Source organism: Eptatretus burgeri, chromosome 4 (assembly GCF_056783735.1).
Source record: "Eptatretus burgeri isolate ZD-2024b chromosome 4, Ebu_testis_v1, whole genome shotgun sequence".
NCBI classification, from domain to species: domain Eukaryota; kingdom Metazoa; phylum Chordata; class Myxini; order Myxiniformes; family Myxinidae; genus Eptatretus; species Eptatretus burgeri.
This window is the reverse complement of record NC_140964.1, coordinates 98,164,096-98,187,171: the sequence shown is the minus strand read 5'-3', so window position 1 is coordinate 98,187,171 and position 23,076 is coordinate 98,164,096. Positions and strand designations below refer to the sequence as shown.

Genomic DNA, 23,076 nt, shown 5'->3' with positions numbered 1-23,076 from the left:
GGAGACCGTGTGTGTGAGAGAGCGGTATGAGAGGAGATGTCGGTTGGCATGCGGGAGCACGCAGCCGCGTCTCCCCGTGTGAATGTGATGGTGTGGACTGTGTGCCGTGTGACACGCAGGTATGCGTGTGTGGAATGGCGACGGAGACGGCGACAGAGGAGAGAAAGCCGAGTAGCGGCTGTAGCTATTTCGTGGACCGTGCCGGGTTCACCCAGCAGTGAGCACGCGGTTCGTGCTGTGCAACGCACGAGACCACCACGTGCTCGCTTGCGAGAGTGAAGTCCCGGTCCGGAAACGCACGCGGTGGATTTGCCGATCCCGCGGACGGACAAAGTTTAGGCAGGTAAATGGATTTGGACCGGACGGGTTCTCCACGCGATCGTGTGTGTTCAGCTCCAACGGGCAGGGCACATGTGTTCGCGTGGGGAACCCCTCGAGACGTGTGGCTTGTGTTTTTTTTTTTTATATGCGCACGGTGACGTCATGGCTGCACGTGTGGTTGGAATCCGGCAGGAGGGGTATCTCTGCCGGATGGTCCCGTCCAAGGAGGGACGAGGAACACGTGCAGCTGCATGACGTCACGGGCAGGTGTAAAGTGCGCGAGCTCTGAGTTGCCGCGCAGGTGCTGCGCATGTAAAGAGAAAAAAAAAAAAGGGAAAACAGCAAGCCTCACTTTCGGGTGTACAGGATTCCTGGGCAAGGGGTGAAAGACCCCCTTCCCTGGGCACAGGATGAAAACTAGTTAGGGGGAAGGGTTAGCTTAGTTAGACCGACTTCATGGGGCAGGGGTAAGTCCTCATGGGGTCCGTGGAATGGATTAATTAATAGGTGTTGTAGCCAGATTTAGGTTGGGAAATTGATTTTTGGGATATTTTGGAGACAGAGACAGACTTGTGGATGTGTAGTGGGGACGTAGCTTAGCTACGTAGGTTAAAAGGAACGTGCTATAGTGTAAGGGACGACGTGGGAGCACGAGTTAGTTAGGGGAGGTAGTTAGGAGGATGGCAGAGTTCGGTGGTGTGTGTGTTGAAGAGTTGTTGGTGAGTTATGATGTGGAGACATGTTGAGTGAGTGAGGCCAGTGGGTCTGTGTGAGTGGAGCGAATAGGGAATGCATGGTGCGATGAGTGATTGGGGGGAGGAGTGACTCCCGCCCAAGGGACCCCGGGGTCAGTGTAGAGTGAGTTAGCTGGGTTAGTCAAATTGAAAAATGGAGGTCGTTTTGTTGTTAGTGGGAAAGTAGGCTCGAGACCCATTTGGAGGGGTGCAGGAGCCCTGTTGACGGGCTTGGGAGCGTGGCTGCGAAAGGTGAGTATCGCTGAGTGGGTACCCCGGGCACCAGGCTAGTCGGCCGCGGTAGGCTGCGGGCCCATGGGGGCCGGATAGAGTAGTGGGCACGGGTGCGCCTGCTTGGTGCGGGGGCCCGGGCGCCATTAGCCGCGTGGGCAGTGCAGTGGGCACGGGTGACCCTCGGAAAGGGGCCCGGGAGGCCGGCCTGCCACGTGTGCGTTTCAGGGAGGTGCCATGGGGCACTCCCCGGTGTTAGGGGGCTGGTAGGCTCGGAGGCAGTGTAGTGCCCGGGGTGCCATAGCGGGAGAATCGGCAGAGGGTCGTGCCTGCCAAAGTCAGCCACGTGTCCCAGCCAGAAGACCGTGTGAGGGCACGGAGAGAAAATTGGGGGGCGAGGCACGAAATTGCAAGGACACCAACACAGGCGACGGGAATCTGGGATGTTAGAACCAATAGTTTAAGCGAGAGGCGCTTGTTGAAAGCCCCGGGGTAGTTTAACAGTTAAATGGATAGGGTAGATTAGGAAGTGTACCCCTCCGCACCATCCATCCCCTCGCTGTCGTTGTGGGCCGCTGGACCCACTTTGGGTAAGATCGCCGAACTCTGGGGAGGCCATTCTGAGGCTTCGTTGGGCCTCGGCACAGGACGTTAGCTCTCCCTTGTTCCCCTCCGGGAAGGGAACGTAGGGGTTGGGAGTAGGCTAGGTGACAGGATAGGTTAGCCGAACAAGGACGATAAAGGGGGTTAGGGGACGATTTATAGTGGGAAAATAAAAGTAAAAATAAATAAAAAAATAAGTTGGGGCTAAATTGGGGTTTGACAAATTAAGGGAGTGGGTATGTACAGTGACAGGCAAAGGCGATAGGTGGGAGGGAGACAGGTAGGTAGGTCCGAGCCCGCCTTCCAAGTGGCCAGCACCACCGCACTCCCTCCACCAACCTCCATTGAACGGCAAAGGCTGGCCAACTTCATCGGCTGGCCGTGTTTTGCTTCAAGGCGGAGGCCGGCCAACTTCATCGGCAGCTGTGTTCTGCAAGGCCTGTGCCGGCCAGTTCATCTGCTGGCTGTTTTTCTTCAAGGCCTGTGCCGGCCAGTTCATCTGCCGGCTGTGTTTGCCTGCAGCGGCCTTCTTCTGCGGGCTGTGTTGCCTGCACCTTTGCCATGCCATGCCCACTGCCCATGTGCACCAGCCCCGTTCAATTTTGCTTTGCCCCCCCCTGTTCATTTCCATGTGCGCCAGGATCTGAAAGCAACAGTTTGCAAGCTGCGAGAACTGCCCTGTTGGCAGCTACAACACGGGCCTGCAGTGGCAGCCCGTGCACCGTGTTTGCGTTCATGCTTCCATTCGTTGTGCTCATTGCGTGTGCCACTTGAGCTGGCACGGAGACTGCGTTGTGCAGCCCAAGCACCGTTGTGGTTCACTGCGTTCAGTTCAAAAGGGAAGGCCTTGGACTGCGTGTGAGCAGCCAGCCACGTTCCCTGTCACCTGCATTTTTTGAGCCAGAGACTGCATGCGGGCAGCCTGGCTCCCTGCTAACTGCTTTTCTTTGCAGAGTTCAATGATCCTGGGCCATGGTTTAGTGTAAAATTTGTAAGTTAAGGTTAAGATGTACTGTACATATGAGTGCGCCCCGGCATGTTTGTCTTAGCGCCGGCAATTTTATTTAAGTCGTCCGTGTGAGTGAGTTTGTTTAGATAGTTACGCAGCCCTTAGGTTATTTATTTTGGGGACACGAATACCATGAATGTCGCACTCAGGGATCCGTAGGTAAAATGTACTAGGGGAAGACTACACATGATGGCACACGAAAATTTGACGACTGGGGACGAGTCTGTAAAAGGCGAAGGGGGTGGTGTTGTGGTTACCAGATTCGCAAACCACCATTCAGGTCCTTAGGTGAGTGTATCTCGGTAAGTGCATGTGTAGTTAGGCCCAAACCCGTTGTCTCGTGGGAATACATGTCATTTATACGTGCTGCGACTCTTCAGGATAGCCGTTTTTCTTTTACTATCTTTATTTTGGACCAATCGCCACCATCACAACCACAACATCAACCACCGACCACAACCACCGCTTCACCACAACCGCCACGACCTTTACCGTCACAACTCGCCACCATCGCATCACCGTCATCTCGCGCCACTCATGGGCACCGATGCTGGACTCGTGTAGGGGCGCACGTTGAACAGCGTGTACAAAACCACGGATTTTCTGCTTCAAAAACGGATCGAAAACGACACACGCCCACTTTTTGCCGTCCAATCGGTGAGCGAGGGGCGAACTGGCCCCGCCCCCAGGGCGATCGATATATGCAAATTTGTGGATCAAAAAGCCTTCACGCCCACTTTTTGTCGGGCCAATGGGGAGCGAGTTGAAAGGTCAAAGGGAGGGGGTCAAAGGCGAAGTTACGGGGGGATAAAAGGACGGTGTTCGTCAGTCAAAGTAGTAGTAAGAAGTCGGAACGAGGAAGGAAGGAGTCGGAACGGGTAGTAAGAAGTCGGAACGAGGAAGAAGGGAGTCGTAAAGGTCGGAACGAGGCGAAGGAGAGTCGGAACGGAGGGGACGAGCTGTGGAGAGGCGGCGAGTCGGACGAAGGGTGCTCGCGTCGTGCAAGGAGCTGCGCGCCCGAGGGAGGCCGGCAGCGCGACCTGGCCGAGGTGGAGACGCCTGTCGCTCATATAAAAAGATCCTCCATACCCCGAGCATCAGCAACCTCCCTCCTGTTTTCCCCCCGCGCGAGATAGTGCGACCAAGGGGGCCCCGTTCCCACCCCCTGCCAGGCACTGTCCACGAGGCCCGCGGGTTGCGGGCCATCGCGCTCCGCGTCTCATCACCAGACGGGTAGGCCCGACCAGGTCTCGGCCCCCAGGCCTACCTCATTCTTGAGGGTATTTTCTTTCCTTGGTTTTGGGTATGTGTTGTCGGCGCCTGCCTGTGAAGTAGAATTGTATAAGTGTTGCCGTGTGCTCGGTAGTCGGTATTAGCTCTGCACTGTGTTTTCACTTTTATGTTTGCTTTTGTGTAAATGGAATTGTGTTTTCTTTTTTGTGTGCATTTGGTGGAATTGTATTTGTGTGCTTCTCGTGTGCCGAGAATAAATGTGCTTTATTGTTGAACTGTTTCCGCTCGCTTCGTCTTTTTCCCCTCATTGAACCTCATCTTGCTTCACGAAAGGGTTGGTAGTGGGCTGAATACGCCCGATAATTAATCGAACCGTCGAGGTCGACGATAACACCGCCGGTTATTTCTGATAGTACGGAACGGGTCGCTAAGTGGCCCGTGTCCGAAGTCGACCTGCGGCGAGGTGCGACGCCCGGTCTACCCTCCGCGTGGGTACTTAGGTAGTTCGAATTTGGCGAGCAACCCTATCCCACGCGGGGGCTGATTGGCTCGATCGCGGTGAGACCGAAAGGTCCACCCGTGACTGGTTCCCGGCGTTAGTCCGAGAGGGTCACGACTGGATTGTCCGTCCGGTGGGCGACGTGCCGCGATTCGAGTTACGTGACCGTCGCACGCCGGCGGGCGCGAAGACCGCAACAGTATGTATGTATGTATGTGTATATATATATATATATATATATATATATATATATATATATATATATATATATATATATAGATATATATGTAAAAAAAATTATATATATATATATATATATATATATATATATATATATATATATATATGTGCCTGGTGTTGGCGCAGTGGTTAGGGCAGCGGCTTGGGATCCAAAAGGTCCTGAGTTCAAGCCCCGTTGGGCCACTGAATTAATACACCAGGGGGTTGACTCAGCCTGTCATCCTTCCGAGGTCGGCGAAATGAGTACCAGTATACTGGGCCGGTGTATACCCCGGTTAAAATAGGTGTACCATATCCCTGTGTCGAAAGAGGCGACCAGGGTTGCGTCAGGAAGGGCATCCGGCGTAAAACATGTGCCAAATCACTATGCGGATCATACGGATGATCCGCTGTGGCGACCCCAAACGGGAGCAGCCGAAAGAAGAAGATATATATATATATATATATATATATATATATATATATATATATATATATATATATATATATATATATATATATATATATATATATATATATATATATATATATATATATATGTTTTTTGGTTTGCACGTACGGCCACGCACGTACAGGCACGTGAGAGCGAAGGAACGGCCTGTGTGGTTGTTCTTTCTGGCACACGGTTTGAAAGTTTTTTGGGTTTTTTTGCACGTACGGCCACGTACTAGTTTCATTAAAATTTAAGTATATACAGTACTTGAACATTGTGTGGGTTATCATGTTCTACAAACTCACGAGTTATGTCATGTTGGGGTACCAGTAAACAATGCAATCAATCGATCAATACATATATATATATATATATATATATATATATATATATATATATATATATATATATATATATATATATATATATTCCATCGGAATTCATTTTAAACAAAATTTAAAAGCACTTCACCAAAAGGAAAAGGTCAGACTGATTTTTCAAAATTAAGGTAGAACATTATATTTAAAATGTATGGAAAAATATGGAATTTGTGTAAAACGATTGCTTTACCCGATAAATCAGGAGGGGCTGTGGGAGGTGACACTGCATCTGTCTAACCTAACTAACCTTCACGTTCTACCCCATTCGTTTAAAAAAATTCACCATGAAAAAAATTCCAACATACGACGACTCCTACCACAAAGAAAGATTACGACTGATTAACGTCAATTTTCCCATATTAGGGGGTCGGTCAAACTTCACAGGCTTGACCTGTGACAAAAAATTCTTATACACAAAGGCAAATTTCATTCCCCACTCTTCATGTCTTCATCAGATGTTTTTAGAGCAGGGAGTGAAGAAGGCATAAAATAAAACAAACAGGCCAACCTTTTCAACAATTTAACTCTTCCAAACACAACAGCCTCTATATATATTGGATGTATATGCATATATATTGTTGCGGGCCGGGGGTCGGTGGTGAGAACGACCACGAGGTGGGGAAAGCTTCGTCGTGTCCACCAGACTCCCCGGAATTGTAGGCCGTCGCTCCAGATAATTCCGTGATGCGGCGGGTCACTGAACCGACCGTGGTCGCGAATATGTAAACCGCGTAGCGTCGGGTCTATTTGTCTATAACCAATTTACCGAATTAACTACGTGATTTTGACTACCGGGGAAACCACGCCCTCGGCACATCTTGCTCGAGCCGGGTCACTCAACCGATTGCAGTAGCGTTCCAACTACTGACTACCAACTCCGGTTCGGGTGTAGCCGAGCGGAAACTGCCAAAGCCGTGCCGGCTGAGATTAACGGATTATCAGGCATAAAAACCCGGCTAAAACTCAGATCCGAACCATGCTGGACCAATGCAAGAAGGGGCGGAAACAAACTGGGGACATTTCTAACAAGTTTTATTTACAGTAAAAGACAAAGGCAAGACTAAACGCGAATATGCAAGCAAGGAATATTTACAATGATCCAAAAACACATTCAGTTCTACTTAAAAGACAGGCCCACACGCAGACACACACAAATGAAAATAAACTCAGAGTTCTTTATTGGACCCTCACAGTCGAGGAGAGAGAAGAGCTGGGGGTCAGAGTCCAGCTGGGCTCGGACCTACCCTATGGTCTCCCCCCAACCTATCGCCTATGCCTGCCCTTGTCCATACCCACCCCCATTCGTTTGCAACAACAAACAACAACGAAATTTAGACTCTTTTTATTTTTTATAATTACGTGTGTCCCAAGCCCCCTTATAGTCTTTATTCGGCTAACCTGTCCTGACCGTTTATCCCCAATCCCTAAGATCCTTTTTGAGGGGATTGAGGAAGATACCAGAGAATTTGTCTCAAGGCCCAATGCAGCCTCAGAATAACTCCCACAGTTCCAGAAATTTCCCAAGATGAGTCCAGCGGCCTACGAACAGCAAAGGGATGGATGGTGTGAAGGGGTACATGTTTTCTATCGATCCTACCATTTTTATAACTTTAACCAATCCCCGGGGCTTTCCAACACGCCTGTCTCTTTCAACTATCGGTTCGAGAAACCATGATTCCCATCGCCTGTACTGGTGTTCGTTATTAATTTGGGCCTGGCCTGCAAATTTTCACTCGTACTCTTGCACAATTTCGTGGCTGGGCAGCGTGGCTCAACTGGCAGGTATACCCATCTGCTGAACTCAATCTTCGGCACCCTCGGGTCGCTGGGGCTGTCTCCGAGCATACCTACTCCGTATGAACGTGGGGGATGCCCTTCCTGGCATCTTCCCCATCGATGCCCACATGGCATTTTGGTTTTTGGTTCTCCGGGTCCCGTTTCCGTGGGCTGCCCGTGCCCATTACACTAACTTGGGCTCTTGGACCTATGGCCGACTCTGGCCGACTACTTCGGTGCCCGGGGGGCCCTCTACTCAGTGTGCACATTCCGCCAGCCACGATCCTAGCCGGTCAATAGACTCCTGCACCCCTCAAAAGGTTTTGTGCCTTCTTTCAACACCAACAACAATACGACATCCGATTGGTTAATTTAACTAACCCACTAACTAACATTACACTAACCCTTGGGTGGGATTCACTCCTCCCCCCAATCATTCATTCTCACCATGCATTCCACATTCACTCCACTCACACTTGGGCCTGCTGACCCACATTCACGCATTGCACATATTTGCTCTCTTTTTTTTTTTTAATCACACCACTACTGAAACTCTACTCGCTACGTCCCCCTAACTACCTCGTGCTCCCCGTCATCCCTTACACTAATGCACGTTCCAGTTAATTCTATGTAGCAAATCGACGTCCCCACTACTCGTACAATGTCTGTCCATGTCTCCAATCCATTCTAAATTCGAACCTAAATTCCCCCTAACTGATGCCACCTGGTCACATGGAGGACTGCTCAGACCCCCATGAGGCCGGTCTGTCTAACGCCAAACCCTTCCCCGAACTAATGCTCCTTTGCCCACGACGAGGATGTTCGCTACATCCTGGCCGGGGATCGGGAACTCGTGCAAAGGCTCGGTAGGCCTTGCATCGCCAGGGCGGCGGTTTACGACAGGCTCATCCCTTCCGTCTGGGTGACACATACGAGTGTAACATCGCCCTGTTGATCGTGCCAAGCGCTCGCTTTCAAGCCATCCGCCATGTGAACCAACGTGCGTTAACTCACCCGGCCTTCGTGCCGCGCGATCCCACGAATAACATCACTCGCACACGAACCGCTCTGCGAAGATTGCCACGCAGACGGAACCGGCTGTGTCGTCCCCAAGACTCGCTCCGCGCGTCCCGCGAACAGTACTAGCGGCGAGTAGCACATCGAGTCCCACACGCGTGCTCACATGGGGCCACATGCTTTCCAAATTCACGCAATCGCCACCATTTTAGCCGTCCACATGGTCTTTTCGTACCAAACGCCGAGCGTTTTGACGCCGGCTCCCGATCACGGAGTCGTGCGCGCCTGGGCCATTCGCAAAACATGGAACGGATTTCACACGCAGCGGCCCGCGGAGCCGGAATGGTCCCCAAAATAACTCCGTCCGTTACACGACCCACGTCTCCCGTTCTGGGTCAGTCCATGTCCCATCTCCTCACATGCACTCACACATTCCATGTCATTTTCACAATACTTACCTTCTGGCACACACTGCAGGACAATCATACTGGGGGCTCGTGTTTGCCCAAAAGATCCCGGGGTTTCTGTCCCCCCCAAAACTCGGCATGTGCCCATTTGCACCATGCACCCGCTCGACCTCCCATGGCTTTACCTGACTCACCACATCGTGGCCTGCCACGAGGGAGCGTACTGTCTTCCCTTGTCCCTGTGGGAGGTTAATCTGACCCTTCAATTGGGTCTCAATACACTCCACCAGCTCAACCCCAATGTCCCCTACCAGTTCTACTTGTGTGTGCTACTCTTTAGTTTCGTGCAATTCGTTCTTTACCCGTTCTATCTCCCTTCGTGTCTCTTAATTCTGTCATATATATATATATATATATATATATATATATATATATATATATATATATATATATATGTATATATACATACATATATATATATATATATATATATATATATATATATATATATATATATATATATATGTGTATATATATACACACATACACACACACACACACACACACACACACACACACACACACACACACCTTTCAGTGTGTGTGTGTGTGTGTGTGTGTGTGTGTGTGTGTGTGTGTGAACTCTGACCAGGATTGTCATGCTTTCAACAGGCAAGCAGCAGCCTCTTCCCCTGGTCAAACACGTGAAATATGTCTTTCAACACACTCACTATCTTTCTCTGAGGAAAGGACTGTCTGGAAAATCCTCCCATTGACTTTCTGAACAACCCTCTCAAAAAAGTTCAGTCACTCAATCTCTTTGGTCTCACTCTCAGCCATGATCTTTCTTGTCAAATCACATTTCAAATTTGACCTCCAAAGCCAGTCACCGGCTGGGCATGCTCCACCGTGCAAAGTCCTTCCTTGGCACACCTAAAGTCTTATCTACCTACAAAACCTTCATCCAGAACTTGATGGAGTACTGCTCTCCTCTCTGGGTTGGTGCCACAGCCCCACACCTTGCTCAACTTTATGCCATGGTAACAAAGGCTTTCAACATCATTGGAATCTCCTATGATGAAGCTAAGTCTATGGACCGAAACAGGTCGGTGGTTTCCATGTATTCTTCCACCTCCTTCCTGGTCCTGCACCCTTTGCCCTCTCTGTTTATCCCCCACCACCCCCCCCCTCAGTTTTCTGCAGGGTGCATGCGGTCAAACAGCAACCACTAAGTGAAACTCCCAAATTCTCAAATCGCTGCTCACCTCCACTCATTTGTTCCTCCTTTTTCCTAATGGTGGAACTAATTAACAGCTGTTTAGGCCAAGGTCACATTTGCTCTACAGCGAGGATACGGCAGCCGTATACCCTCTGAATTGACAGAAACGTGCGGCGGCCGCAGAGAAACTGAGGTGGCCTCAGGGAGGTCCTATGCAGTTTGGCTATATTTTACAGGCCGTAGGAGCGCTGTGGAATTATAACGCGGAGTTATAACTTTTTTTCATTTCTACGTTTGCCGTAGCAATTTGACAAGCCAAGCTATTATGTAGATGTGTTCCACGTCGACCGTACGTAGGGCGTACGGTGTGCTTGTGTTATCCGTGCGGCTGCCGTAAGCTCTTCTCAATGAAAAATGAATTTTCCCAACCCCCAAAAAATTACGGCGGCCGCACTATTTCCACGGTCACCGTACGGTGGCCTTGCGGTCTGTGTGACTTCCTGCGGGCAACGCAGGGTCGACGCACGGTTCCCCTACGCCCGCGTGCACCTACGTACGGCCTCCGTGGCAGTCTGCGTCGACCGTGCTTCCACCGTGCGCTACCGCTAGAGATCGGAGTATAGGTGTTTGCCTATACAGTGGTGCCCCCAGAATCCCAATTTAATTCGTTCCAGGAGGCTGTTCGGATTGCAAAAAGTTCAGATTCCAAAAATATTTTCCCAATAAGAAATAATGGAGTGAATTAATCCATTCGTGGACCCAAAGAAAACCCACTTTCAAGACACTTTAAACTGAAATTCCCCATGTTTAAGGTAAAATAAGATGAGTAAATGACCTTCGGTGGCGGTGTATTGTAAGTAAACTGGTACAATCACCAATCCAAAGGTCCACACAGGCTCGAGCTCCGTCCTGGGTTCCGATCGCTCGCGCACTCTGCGAGAGCCCTGCCCCCAGGGCAGCTCATCAAACATGATGCCCGCAGAACCACAATCACTTTCATCAAACGCATCGGGCTGACGTAATCATGGATATTCCAAATTACAACTGGTTTTGCTGTGAAATTCAATCCTTGCCCGACAGTCCGTCACACCACGTGATCGGATTGCTTTTTTTGTTATTAAGTAAAACACAAGATGATTAAAAAAAACAAACATCACAAATGACGGTGAAAACACGAGGTAAGGCCTAAGTCACATGTTGCTCGGTGGCCGGAGGGTCGACAAAATGTATGGGCACTAGCAATTATAAAGCGGCTGCAGTATTTCCACTGTCACACAATGTTGCAGTCACACATTTTTATTTTTCGGGTAGACGCACGGGGTATTTATAAATCGTGGAGACCGAAAACGTGGGGTTGCCGTACGGTCTTTGATTTGATGTCGCACGGTGACCTTAGGGTGTTCCTGCGGCGGCCATAGAATTTTCAAGGCGACCGCAAGGTGCCCGCAAGGCAACCGCAGGGGGACCTAAGCCGAACGTGCGGTAACGAATGGGTTAATTTTTTTTTTTTTTTTTTTACCAGTTCTTTTTTTTCGGCTTGTCGAATTGTTACGGTGAACGTAGAAATGAAAAAGTTATAACTCTGCGTTATAATTCCACGGCGATCTTACGACCTGTAAAATATAGCCATATGGCGTAGGACCACCCTTTGGCCACCTCAGTTTCTCTGCGGCCGCCGCACATTTCTTTCAATTCAGAGGGCGTACGGCCACTGTATCCTCGCCGTAGATCAAATTTGACTGAGGCCTAAAGTATCGATTGACAGATGAGAGATGCTTTCACGAGGACTTCCACCGACGAACTGAATGAACAAAGCGCGAAGATGCGGCTCGAACAGGTGGGGAAGACGCGTGAACAAACATGAACGCTACGTTGTGTTCAGTTTTTTTAAATGTCTTGGGTTTTTAGGGCAAAATTTTCTCAAAAATTGTTCGGATTCCAATTTGTTCAAACAATGGGCGTTCGGATTCTGGGGGCACCACGGTATATTATAGTTCTAGTATATTCAGTTATATACACTGGTATATATTTATTTCAGTAAAAAAAAGAATTGGTTTTTCTACCCACTCGTTACCGTCTGTCTGGCTGCACGTTCGCCTTAGGGCCCCCCTGCGGTCGCCTTGCGGGCACCTTGCGTCTGCCTTGAAATTGATATGGCCACCGCAGCGACGCCCTAAGGTCATCGTGCGACATCAAATCAAAGACCGTACGGCACCCCCACGTTTTCGGTCTCCACGATTTCTAAATACGCCGTGCAGCTACACGAAAAATAAAAACATATGTGACTGCTACATTGTGTGACTGGAAATACTGTGGCCGCCGTATAATTGCTAGTGGCCGCAGATTTTCGAGACCCCACGGCCGCCGTTGCAAATGTGACCTAGGTCTTACCACCATCTCAGATCATTTACCATCCAAAACCATGATGTTTACTACCTCTGCTAACCTCTCCTCAAATTTTTTTTTCGAGTTTTCACTTCCTAAGAGTTTGCTTCTGCATCCATCTTGTCCACCCACTGCATTTACCCCTTACCTGTCATCCTTACCCGCATTCCTTGTTGTCTGTCTCAGTCTATTTTATCCCTCGGCCCTGCTTTTGGCATTTGCCCCTTCTTTCTGCTGTTCCTTTTGTTCTGTTGCATCCTGATCCATTCTGTGTTTAAGATATTGCAAGAGCCTCGACTGTTTTTTTTCAAAAAACAACAAGAAAAACACATTTTTGCTTACTATACCAGGATTGCTGCCAAATCAGTCTCGTGGCATGGATTAGAATGGTTGGTTTGTCTTCGTCCTCCCAAATGTTGTCAGGGTAGAAATTTAGAATTTGGTCAGGATCGATTGCTGTGATCATTCGCCTACTCTTGGCACAAGGCATTGTGGGATTTCCACCAAGTAAACCTAGCAGAGGAGACACCCAGTTTAATATTCATCCAAAGAGAAGCATCCTTTGTGATGCAATGCCTTGCCTGTGCATTACTAATCTGACAGTTTATAACTGGGCCTATAATTAATCCAACATCGGCAAGATACCTCAAAACAAAGTGCATGGCCTCTACACCATCCTGTTGTTTCATAAATTCCAATTGTAGATTATTCATAAAGCAGTGGTTGGACAGGAAGGGTACCCATGAATGTGGAATAACATTTTATCATTTGAGTTATGAGCTGTCTCTCACTTTCTGTAATAACATATTTGGTTAAACATTCCCAAAAATAATCATTTATTCCCATTTTCATGCAGACATCATAAAAAAACATCTCAAATAGATAGGTAGTTAGTAGTATTGAAGAAGAAATGGATATATGTGGTACTCAGATCAAACTGAAGACAGATAAAGAATACTGAAAGGCATCAAACAAGGGCTTGAGACCAAGTGGATAGGGGCTTACAAATTATAGATGGGCTGCCCCAATGGCCCTTCCTAAAACTGCTCTACTCCATGCCAGCTCTTTGCTTTATGCACCTATGCAGTACTGTGTAATTAGGGCCGTAAATTTGTGGCAGCGCTTACGTCGCTCCCAGAGTGGCCCTGTAGTAAATCCACTATTGAGTTTTCACACAGGAGTCATCAGTGTGATGTATACTGGAAAGCCACGAGCTGTGAGCCCAGCAAACCAATAGCCTGTACACACCTTGTAAAACGTACGTATCATCAGGTGTGAAATCCAAAAATGCATGGACATGTCACAAACTGCTGACTTGTCTTTGACATTTACTTCCTTTCTTCGTTTCATCTTATTTTTCTGTCTGCCCAACATTTGCATTCCTCTGCTCATGTTGTGTTCTCCATTCCATGACACCAATTTTTATTCATATCCATCATGATTTTAATTCCACCAAGCCACATCTGCAAAATTTAGATAATCCTTCCATTTTTCTTCTGGCACATTTTCCTTACATTTCAGTTGAAGTGTTTACTCCTTGTCATCCACATTACCAAAGTAATTCACTGAAGACAGAGAATCGGACAAATAAATGAGGCAGATACTCATATCAGAGCTTTGGGAGCCATGCAGACAATATAAATACGGATGCTCCTATGTGAGAGATTTATGAGCCATGCCTTCAGAGAAGCAAATTAGGGCTATTTTAGCACGTCTCCTTCCAGTGAACGAGATCTAGCATGGATCTTTTCTTTCACATCTCTGTGTCCAAAGGGTAGAGCGCATCATCAAAATAGCCTTTTCTTTATCAGTCCTCTTACTATTTCCATTGTAATAACATTGATAATATTCTCCGCAAGTCAAAAAGCAAAGCCGTTCAAAATTTGACAACATAATCATATCATCAATGGACATGCAAATCAATCCACTTAACAGTTTTACCGCTATTAATAATAAATAAATAAATAAATAAATAATTGGCTCTCCAGCCTTCATAATGCACATGTTCATGTCATTAGGTAGATTAAAAGGCTGGTTTAGACAATATGCAAATCATTTTTTTTATAAGTGAATTTTCTGCCGTTTTCTCATTTGCAGCAGGAAAATCACAAGGCAATGAACAGCACTTATGAGCACAGCACAGCTCTACTGGTGGATGCATTGCCATTAAGCAGATTTTCATGGTAACCTACAATCAGGCCAATGTGCTCGGTCACTCCTAGCTCTCTGCACCCAAGGCTTATCTTACCAAGCATCTCATCTGCAACTACAGAGTTCATAGAACACGTTCCCCCACGCAGAGTTCAAGGTTATACTTCAAATGAAATAAAATAATAATTTGAAAGTTTTTTTTTTTTTTAATTCCAGAAGTTTAGCACGACTGAAGCACCCTTTTATGCCACCCTATTTAACATGTCCAAGTACTGCTAAACTGGAGGTTCTTGGAAATATGACATTTGATTTGTGTTTTATATCTTGTGTTGGCTTAATGGTTCGGTTGGTGGGATTGGGATCCTTGGATCCTAAGTTAAAGCCCCACTTGGCTGTTGAATTAATACCAGGTGGGGTTGACTCTGCCTGTCATCCTTCTGAGGTCGACAAAATGAGTGCCAGCTTGCTAGTATCCTGTGTCGGAGTGGTGACCCATCCAGGATTGTGCCCAATAGCCAAGGAGACTGCTTAAGGGGCTGTCACACCTTGACGTTTTAGCCTGTGTATGGCAAGGTATCAAAATGCATGTAAAACGCTGGCATACGCTGAACTATTGATGTTTTTTTTAAGTTTTGGGCGTATAATAACGTGTTGGACGTGTGCATAACGTATTAGTAACGTACACAGAACGTTTCAATCACATATAGATAACTTATACCAACGAATGTTGTGTGTTGTCGGCGTTCACAACGTATGCCCAACGATAGTGTAACTTATGCATAGCGCGCAGCAGCGTATCGCCGACGATCACGTGGCATAGGCTATTCATAGGCTGCGGCTCGACGATTCAAATCATAACTGCACTAGACATTGAAGTGTCAAGCTGCTGTCACACCTTGACGTTTAAGCCAGCGTATGCCAATGTATGAAAAATTTGCCGAACCAAGCTGGCACACGTCGAATATGTTATGGGTAAGTTTTATATACGTTAAGAGCACGCTGGCATATGTTGTAGTACGCTGGCATACATCGTCATACGCCGAGTACGTCGATAAATTTTCAGCATGTTGAAAATTTCTCGACGTATGCCAGCATATGACACACGTTCCGCATATACTGGCCATAAGTTGTAGGCATGTTACGCGATCGTTGACACACGTTACTTGTACGTTACTCATAAGTCGAAACACGTCGAGGTAATGGTTAGCATCAGTGTTCCAGACTCCCTGTTTTTTTTTTTTTTTTTTTCTTCGGTATGACGGTGATGTTGACACTTCGATTTCTAGTGCGGTTATGATTTAAATCGTTGAGCGGCAGCCTATTAATTATATTATATTATAACCGCACTAGAAATCGAAGTGTCAACATCACCGTCATACCGAAGAAAAAACAAAAAACAAAAAAAAAAAACAGGGAGTCTGGAACACTGTCGCGAACCATTACCTTGACGTGTTTCGACTTATGAGTAATGTACAAGTAACGTGTGTCGACGTGTGTCAACGATCACGTAGCGTGCCTACAACACGTTACTCATAGGTTAGAAATAAGTTTTGGGTACGCTAAACATTACCTTGACGTGTTGCGACTTATGAGTAACTTACAAGTAATGTGTGTCGACGTGTGTCAACGATCGTGTAACGTGCCTACAACTTATGGCCAGCATTATGCGGAACGTGTGAGTCATACGTCGAAAAATTTCAAGCATGGAAAATTTGTCTAACACCTCGGCGGACTACGACGTATGCCAGTGTATAAAGATGTATGCCAGCGTACTACGAAAAAAAGCCAGTGTACTACAACGTATGCCAGCGTGCTCTTAACGTATACAAACTTACCCATAACGTATTCGACGTGTGCCAGCGTTTTAGCCAAATTTTTCATACGTCAGGCATACGCTGGCGAAATCGTCAAGGTGTGACAGGGCCTTTCGGTAGTACCAATGCTCTGCACAGAGTATGGTCCCAATGGATGGATGGATTTGTGTTTTAGTGTTCAAGTATATAATTAATTTTAAATAAAATAAAGATTGCAAAGGTCATATAAAATTAATTCTGGAATTTACCACCGTTTGCCGTAATTGACGCAGCGTCTCTTACACCACCCCATCTCACGTTACATTAGTTATCCTTGCCTGATGCATGAGTCTTTTATGATGTCCTTAAAAACAATGTTTCTTGTTTGGAATGATTTTCAATTTTGCTTGACTGCCAGGCAGGCAGACAGAGTAAAATAATTATCACACTCCTCTCTGTGCATGTGCGACTGGGACAAATTAATAGACAAAGTACGTTAAAATGGCAGGTTTGTTTTCTGATTCATGTTCTGATTTGTGTTCAAAATATAACATTCAATTTGAATTCCGTTGTTCCTCGATTATAAACCGATGTTTGTGGGCAGATGGACAGACATGAGCCAATTGCTTAACCCAACTTTTTGCTTCGTGTGCACGGGATAATACATCGATTTAAATTGAAACATCCAAGCATTCTTATCATGCAAATCACAATTCAAAAAATAATTTGATGCAAAAGAATGCATTTAAATACAAGATTTCAGCATTAACGATTACATTGAGCTGCTTCCTGTCACCACCTGATAAAACGCATAATAGTAGTATTTTTAGCTCACCTGGATGGCGTGTCATCCATCCATATAGGATGGTGCGTCGTCCCTCCGTATGGAATGGCGCATCATCCGTCTGTATGGGATGCAACGTCGTCCGTCCGTATGGGATGGCACATCATCCGTCCGAATGGGATGGCACATCATCCGTCAGTATGGGATGGCGCATCAACCGTCCGTATGGGATGGCGCATCATCCGTCCATATGAGATGGCATGTCGACCGTCCGTCTGTCCGTCCACAAATACTTTGAATTTCTTCTCTGGAACCACACACACAATTTTGATGAAACTTGACCACATCGTTCATCACCACATATGTACCAACGTTTGTTTGTGGCATTAAAAAAAAATCAATAGGAATTTATTTTATTCTCAAATTCATATTTTGTGGGTCCTCCATGCCTGCCAGTTGTTCCCTGGTTGTCTTATCCAGCCGCTACCAAGTGAGCACCCAGGGGTATTTCCCCTATATTGAAATGGTTGTAGCCTTTCTTTGAATCTATCCTCTTTGTTTTCTTTGTTGTTGTCGTTTAACACTTTACTTCAAAGGGAAATATCTCCTCGTAGAGCACTGACAAAACTTGTGAGAACAAGTCACCAGTCCATTCACAGGAATCCAGAAATTTGTGTAACAGAGGAAAATGAGTCTCGGTTTCAAAGAAAATAAATACACAAGTGTTAAATTAAGTGCCAACAAACAAGAAGTGCATGCGATACTTTGTTCATGTATTATCCTTCTGCTTTGCAAAAATCCTCCACTCAGTATGGGAGACCGTCAAACAGCTTTGCAATTAATTGAGAAATTGATTTACAAATGTCTTTAAAATATTTTCAAATGCCATAAAGAGATTTTGGAACTTTTTAAACTGCATTATATCGACAAACCAATCACATTTATAGATACCAATGTTGTGTAATGGTTTTATCAATCTGCACTGAAATACTTTTCAACTTCAAGTGATTTTTCACAACTACATATTTTGGTAAATGCAAATGGTACATATTCAACCACAAAGTTGTGCAACATATGCGATATATTTATAACACACTACACTGCATTACACACAATTTTATAAATCCACATGAGGGGCTCATGTGGAAAATTCATCACTCAACTGAAGACTTGAAGCCCGGGCCTGTCACTTCGACAAAAGCTCGACTGCTGAGTTGTTCAACCTTCCGAACATATGTAATTTGATTATTAAAAAATCCTAATTGTTTGATGGTGGTGGTGGTAAAACATCATGAAGCCATCAATCAGTCTTCAACCTCAGCCTTTGAATGTGACTTGAGAAACCTTTCCTGCACAATATCGACACAATTATACACACTGCACAAGCCGCTGCTTTGTGGAATTGACAGGTCATTAGGGCCATTATTTATGAAACTGATTTAGAGAAAGGTGCATGACGATTTCGTGCTAAGCTGCTTGTTCACTGGCCCCTTGTTTATGGAGTGTTTGATTTTTACCGCACATTGCAAAAAAAAAATTTGTTTAGCTAACTATGAAATAATCAGTCATAAAAGCAATTGGAGTGTGAAATAAGATTAAAGGAACTATTAAATTCAGACATTTAATTACGCTCTGAGCAGTTTTCTGTTTCTTTTTTTTCCTTTTTAAAATAGGCATTTCGAAGATGTTTGTTCCCTTTTCCAAGTTTTTCACCGAAACGATGGGTTTGAAAGAAACGGCGGGCATGAAATCATTAAAAGCAAAGGAAAACCAAATAATATCCAGCATGATTGTTACTACAAGCACATGCCCAAATGATCTATTTTCTCTTCATATCATACATTCATTGGAGCTTTATAAACAAACAATGACATCCTTCTGGGAATTGTTGTCCAGATAGTTTTTGTTATGGGTTGAGACGGTTAAACGGGTATTTGTATTAATGAAGCAACATAGCAATTCAATTCGTCATTCTTTAATCCTTGTCAGGAAGACCAAGGGTGTGCAAATGTATTCCAATGGCTATATTATGCCTGAGCTAAGTCATGGAGCAAAGGAGCTCAAGGCAGAGTAATGCACACTTCACTACTAAGGTTAACATCGTCCGAGGCATCCTGTCTCTTCAAACTTGCAACAGCCTATGTGATTTCGTGTTTGGTACTGGCTTGTAAAGAAATAAAAAAGTAAATTATATGGCTTCGAGCATCGTGGTGGATAAAAGCGGTTTGAAACTTTAATATCTCCATCTCCTCGGCTCTGAGCAACTGTGAACATGCATTTGTTAGTTTTAAGTTCAGTTTTGTCACTGCATATTACACAGCAATTATGTGATCTCTGTCACATTGCAACTTTAACCAACAAGCTACTGGTTATGATTCAAATCACACACCCCTCTCCCACACCTCCACCACCATGTTCATGTACTGTTCTCTGCCACAGACAGTTTTGCCAAAGCAGTTTCAAGGTGAGGAATATGCTAGTTGGCTTGCCATTTCCCATTTGAATTAACATTCAAGCACTAACAAATGCCCATTTGAGCATCCATCGGAATTAAATTCACACTGGTGAGGGCGATCCGGCAATGTAACAAGGAATTAATACACTCACTCACTAAGCCAACTTGGTCATCATAAACCATGTATAATTCTTTCAAGATAACATATCAAAGTTTTTTAACTCTCAATTTACTGACAAAATAATCATTTGTGCAGTATATGTACATGGAATCCATTTAGGATACTGTTTTAAAGACCCTCTCTCCCCATACCCCCTCACCCCTGAATAATCAATCATTCATAATCAACTTTGTTTTCATCACACATGGATGCTACGTGTTGACAAATTTCACAATTATGAAAAAGTAATCTGAAAGTTCCTTTATTAGGACCATCAAATGCAAAAAAAAATAAAAATCGCAACATCCCTCTCCTAATAGTAAACCTACCAAAATAAAATAAAATAAATGAAAATAAAGAAATGTTTGTCATTTTCTGTTTCTACACCAATGCTTCAATATAATCATTGCTTGAGAGCAACCAGAGCACAAGTCTCCTCATTCCATGGTTCCACAAGACAGTTTGGAACTCGTAACACTACCAGGCTGAGGAATCTCTGATATCAAATATGAAGCTCAAGGCAGATTTGAAATACTGTAGTATAAATGTATCGCTTGGTTGCTTAAGATCCTGTCATGCCTGGTGGCAATGGAGCCTCTTGAGGAACTCGTGCCACTTTCATCTGTCCTGGGCCCACTGACTGATCACCATCCAAGTGGCTTCTTGCTCCCTCAGCTCCTATTCCACCATACTTTGCCCGGTCTCTTTAGATCATCCAACCCTCTTTCGACCTTCAGGCATATAAGTTTTTTTGTGACTTTGTTTTCCACACACGGAACTTGCCCAATCCATCTCCACCACCCTCATTATAATTTCCTCCATGGTGTTTTTCCTTCCAGTGCTTCTTTCTCCCTCTTTCTTGCTCACTCTATTTGGCCAGAAGATTTCCTAAATTACTTTTGTGATGGCTATAAATGAAGGATTCTCGTTTATGTGCAATGTCATTTCTTTGAAGTTACACATTTAAAATATTCTGTACCTCTTTGTCCCTTAATTTATCAATATCAAATCTCTTTAGCCTTTGTACAGGGGACCCTGCCTTCTTTACTTTGAGTTATAGGTGTGCAACTAACAAATGATGGTTGCTAAAGATTTCAGCACCCCTCTTAATCCTCATGTCTGTTGGAGACATTCTCCACATCCCTCTTACCAATAAATGATCCAGTATCTGGTTCTCATTTCTTCCATCGGGTGATCTCCATATTTTGTCAGTGTTGTTGAATGAAAACAGCATTCTTCCGATACAAAGTTCATTTGTTTCACAGAATTCCTCTAATCTTTTGCCATTATCATTTTGTAGACCAAGTCCAAGTATTCCTTTGGTGCATCCATGCTCATTATTGTCCTCTCCCACTTTTGCAGTTAAATCCCCCATTAGACAGAGTATATCATGGTGCGGTGTTTCCTCTGCAGCTTTATCTATTCCTGCATAAAAGCCTCTTTGTCTTCTTCACTGACATCATTACCCCACACACGTGCAGCAAAAAGCAGTGTGAAGCAATCGATTCACTTCTGTTTGTCTGTTTGTCTGTCTGTCTGTCTGTCTGTCCGTCCATTCACGAACATCATTTTATGATCGAGGAACAACTTAATTTCAATTGAATGGTATATTTTGAAAACGAATCGGAAAACGAACTTGTAGTTTAGCAGTACTTTGGCTCTGAATTTGTGATGATCACACAAGCACAGAGAAGTGAAATTATTATTTTTTTTTTTTTACTCTGTTTGCCTGTCTAGCAATCATACTAAATTGAAAATCATTCTAAACAGGAAACATCATGTTTTAAGGACACTATAAAAGACACAAACAGGCACGAATAATTTACGTAATGTGTTAGATAAGGTGGTGTAATAGCTCCTGCGTCAATGACGGTAAACTTTTGGAATGATTTTTTTATTTTTGAACGACCTTCACAATTTTTATTTTATTTCAATTTCATTATTTACTTGAACGCTGTAGAACACAAATCGCCTTCTTGCAGCTTCCGAAATCACTAGTTTTGCAATACTTGGACGTGTGGAATAAGGTGGTGTATAAGACCACCTTTAAAATCATTATTTTATTTCAATTGAATTATATACCTGAATATTGTGTGGGGAAAGGTGATCAATGAACTCTAGTTTGTTGATGCTTTACATTTGGTAATTGTCAATTGGCGTTTTCAGTAGAACCTCATTATAAATGTATAGTTTATTAGCTCACCTGGAACATAGATACAGGGAGCTTAGGGGATAGTGCATCGTCCGTCCGTCAGTCCGTCCATCCATCCACAAATACTTTCAATGTCTTCTCTGAAACTACACATTCAATTCCGATGGAACTTTTCCACCACGTTCATCACCGTGTATGTGCCAAAGTTTGTTCATGGCATTAAAAAAAAAAAAAAATTGGGCCCTCAGGGGGTCTGCGGGGGTTGCCCCCCAAAATAGGTATTTGCTTTATTATCAGAAACTACACATGCATTTCTAATGAAACCTCACCACAACCTTCATCACCCACGATGTACCAAAGTTTGTCCATGACAGAAAAAAAATTGGTGTCTGAGGGGGTCTACGGAGGAAGTTTACGGGGGGTTGCCACCCCCCCCCCCAAGGAGATGTTTGCTTTATTCTCAGAAACGACACAATTCTGACGAAACGTGACGACAACTTTCATCACCCAAGGTGTGCCAAAGCTTGTTCATGGCATTGGGGAAAAAAAAAAAAATCGGGCTCCAATGGGGTGTAAAGGGTGGTGCCCCAAAAATATGTATTTGCTTTCTTCTCCAAAACTACACAAACAATTTTGATGAAACTTGACCACAACCTTCATCACCCATGATGTACCAAACTTTGTTCACACCTCTGAAAATTTTGAGGTCAAAGGGGATCTACGGGGGATTGGTTGCCCCCCTAAAATATGTACTTGCTTTCTTCTCTCAAACTACATAAAAATTCCAAAGCAACTTGACAAAAACCTTCATCACCCGTGATGTACCAAAGATTGTTCATGGCATTAAAAAAATCAGGGTCTAAGGGGAGAAACAGGGCGGTTGCCCCCAAAAAGAGGTATTTTCTTTCTTCTCAGAAACGACACAGACAATTCCAATGAAACTTCACCACAACCTCCATCACCCGTGATGCACCAATGTTTGTTCATGGCATTAAAAAACAAATCCGGAGGTATTTGCTTTTTCTCCATGATATATTTTGCAGGTCATCCGTGCCTACCAGCAGTTCCCTGGTGATCTTGTGGAGCCGCTACCA

General features: G+C 45.0%; 1 protein-coding gene across 4 annotated transcripts in view; it reads right to left on the bottom strand.

The window, feature by feature from the left end:
- The window catches only part of LOC147028733 (receptor tyrosine-protein kinase erbB-4-like), a 787,552-nt gene that overhangs the window by 482,284 nt on the left and 282,192 nt on the right, over positions 1 to 23,076 (bottom strand). The window contains exon 1 of one of the 4 annotated variants that reach the window (XM_085879400.1): positions 8,474 to 8,714. The exons of the other annotated variants lie outside the window; for them this stretch is intronic. The gene's annotated coding sequence lies outside the window, so the exon portion shown is untranslated. Of the gene's footprint in view, positions 1 to 8,473; positions 8,715 to 23,076 lie in introns of those variants that run through there. 4 annotated transcript variants of the gene reach the window in all.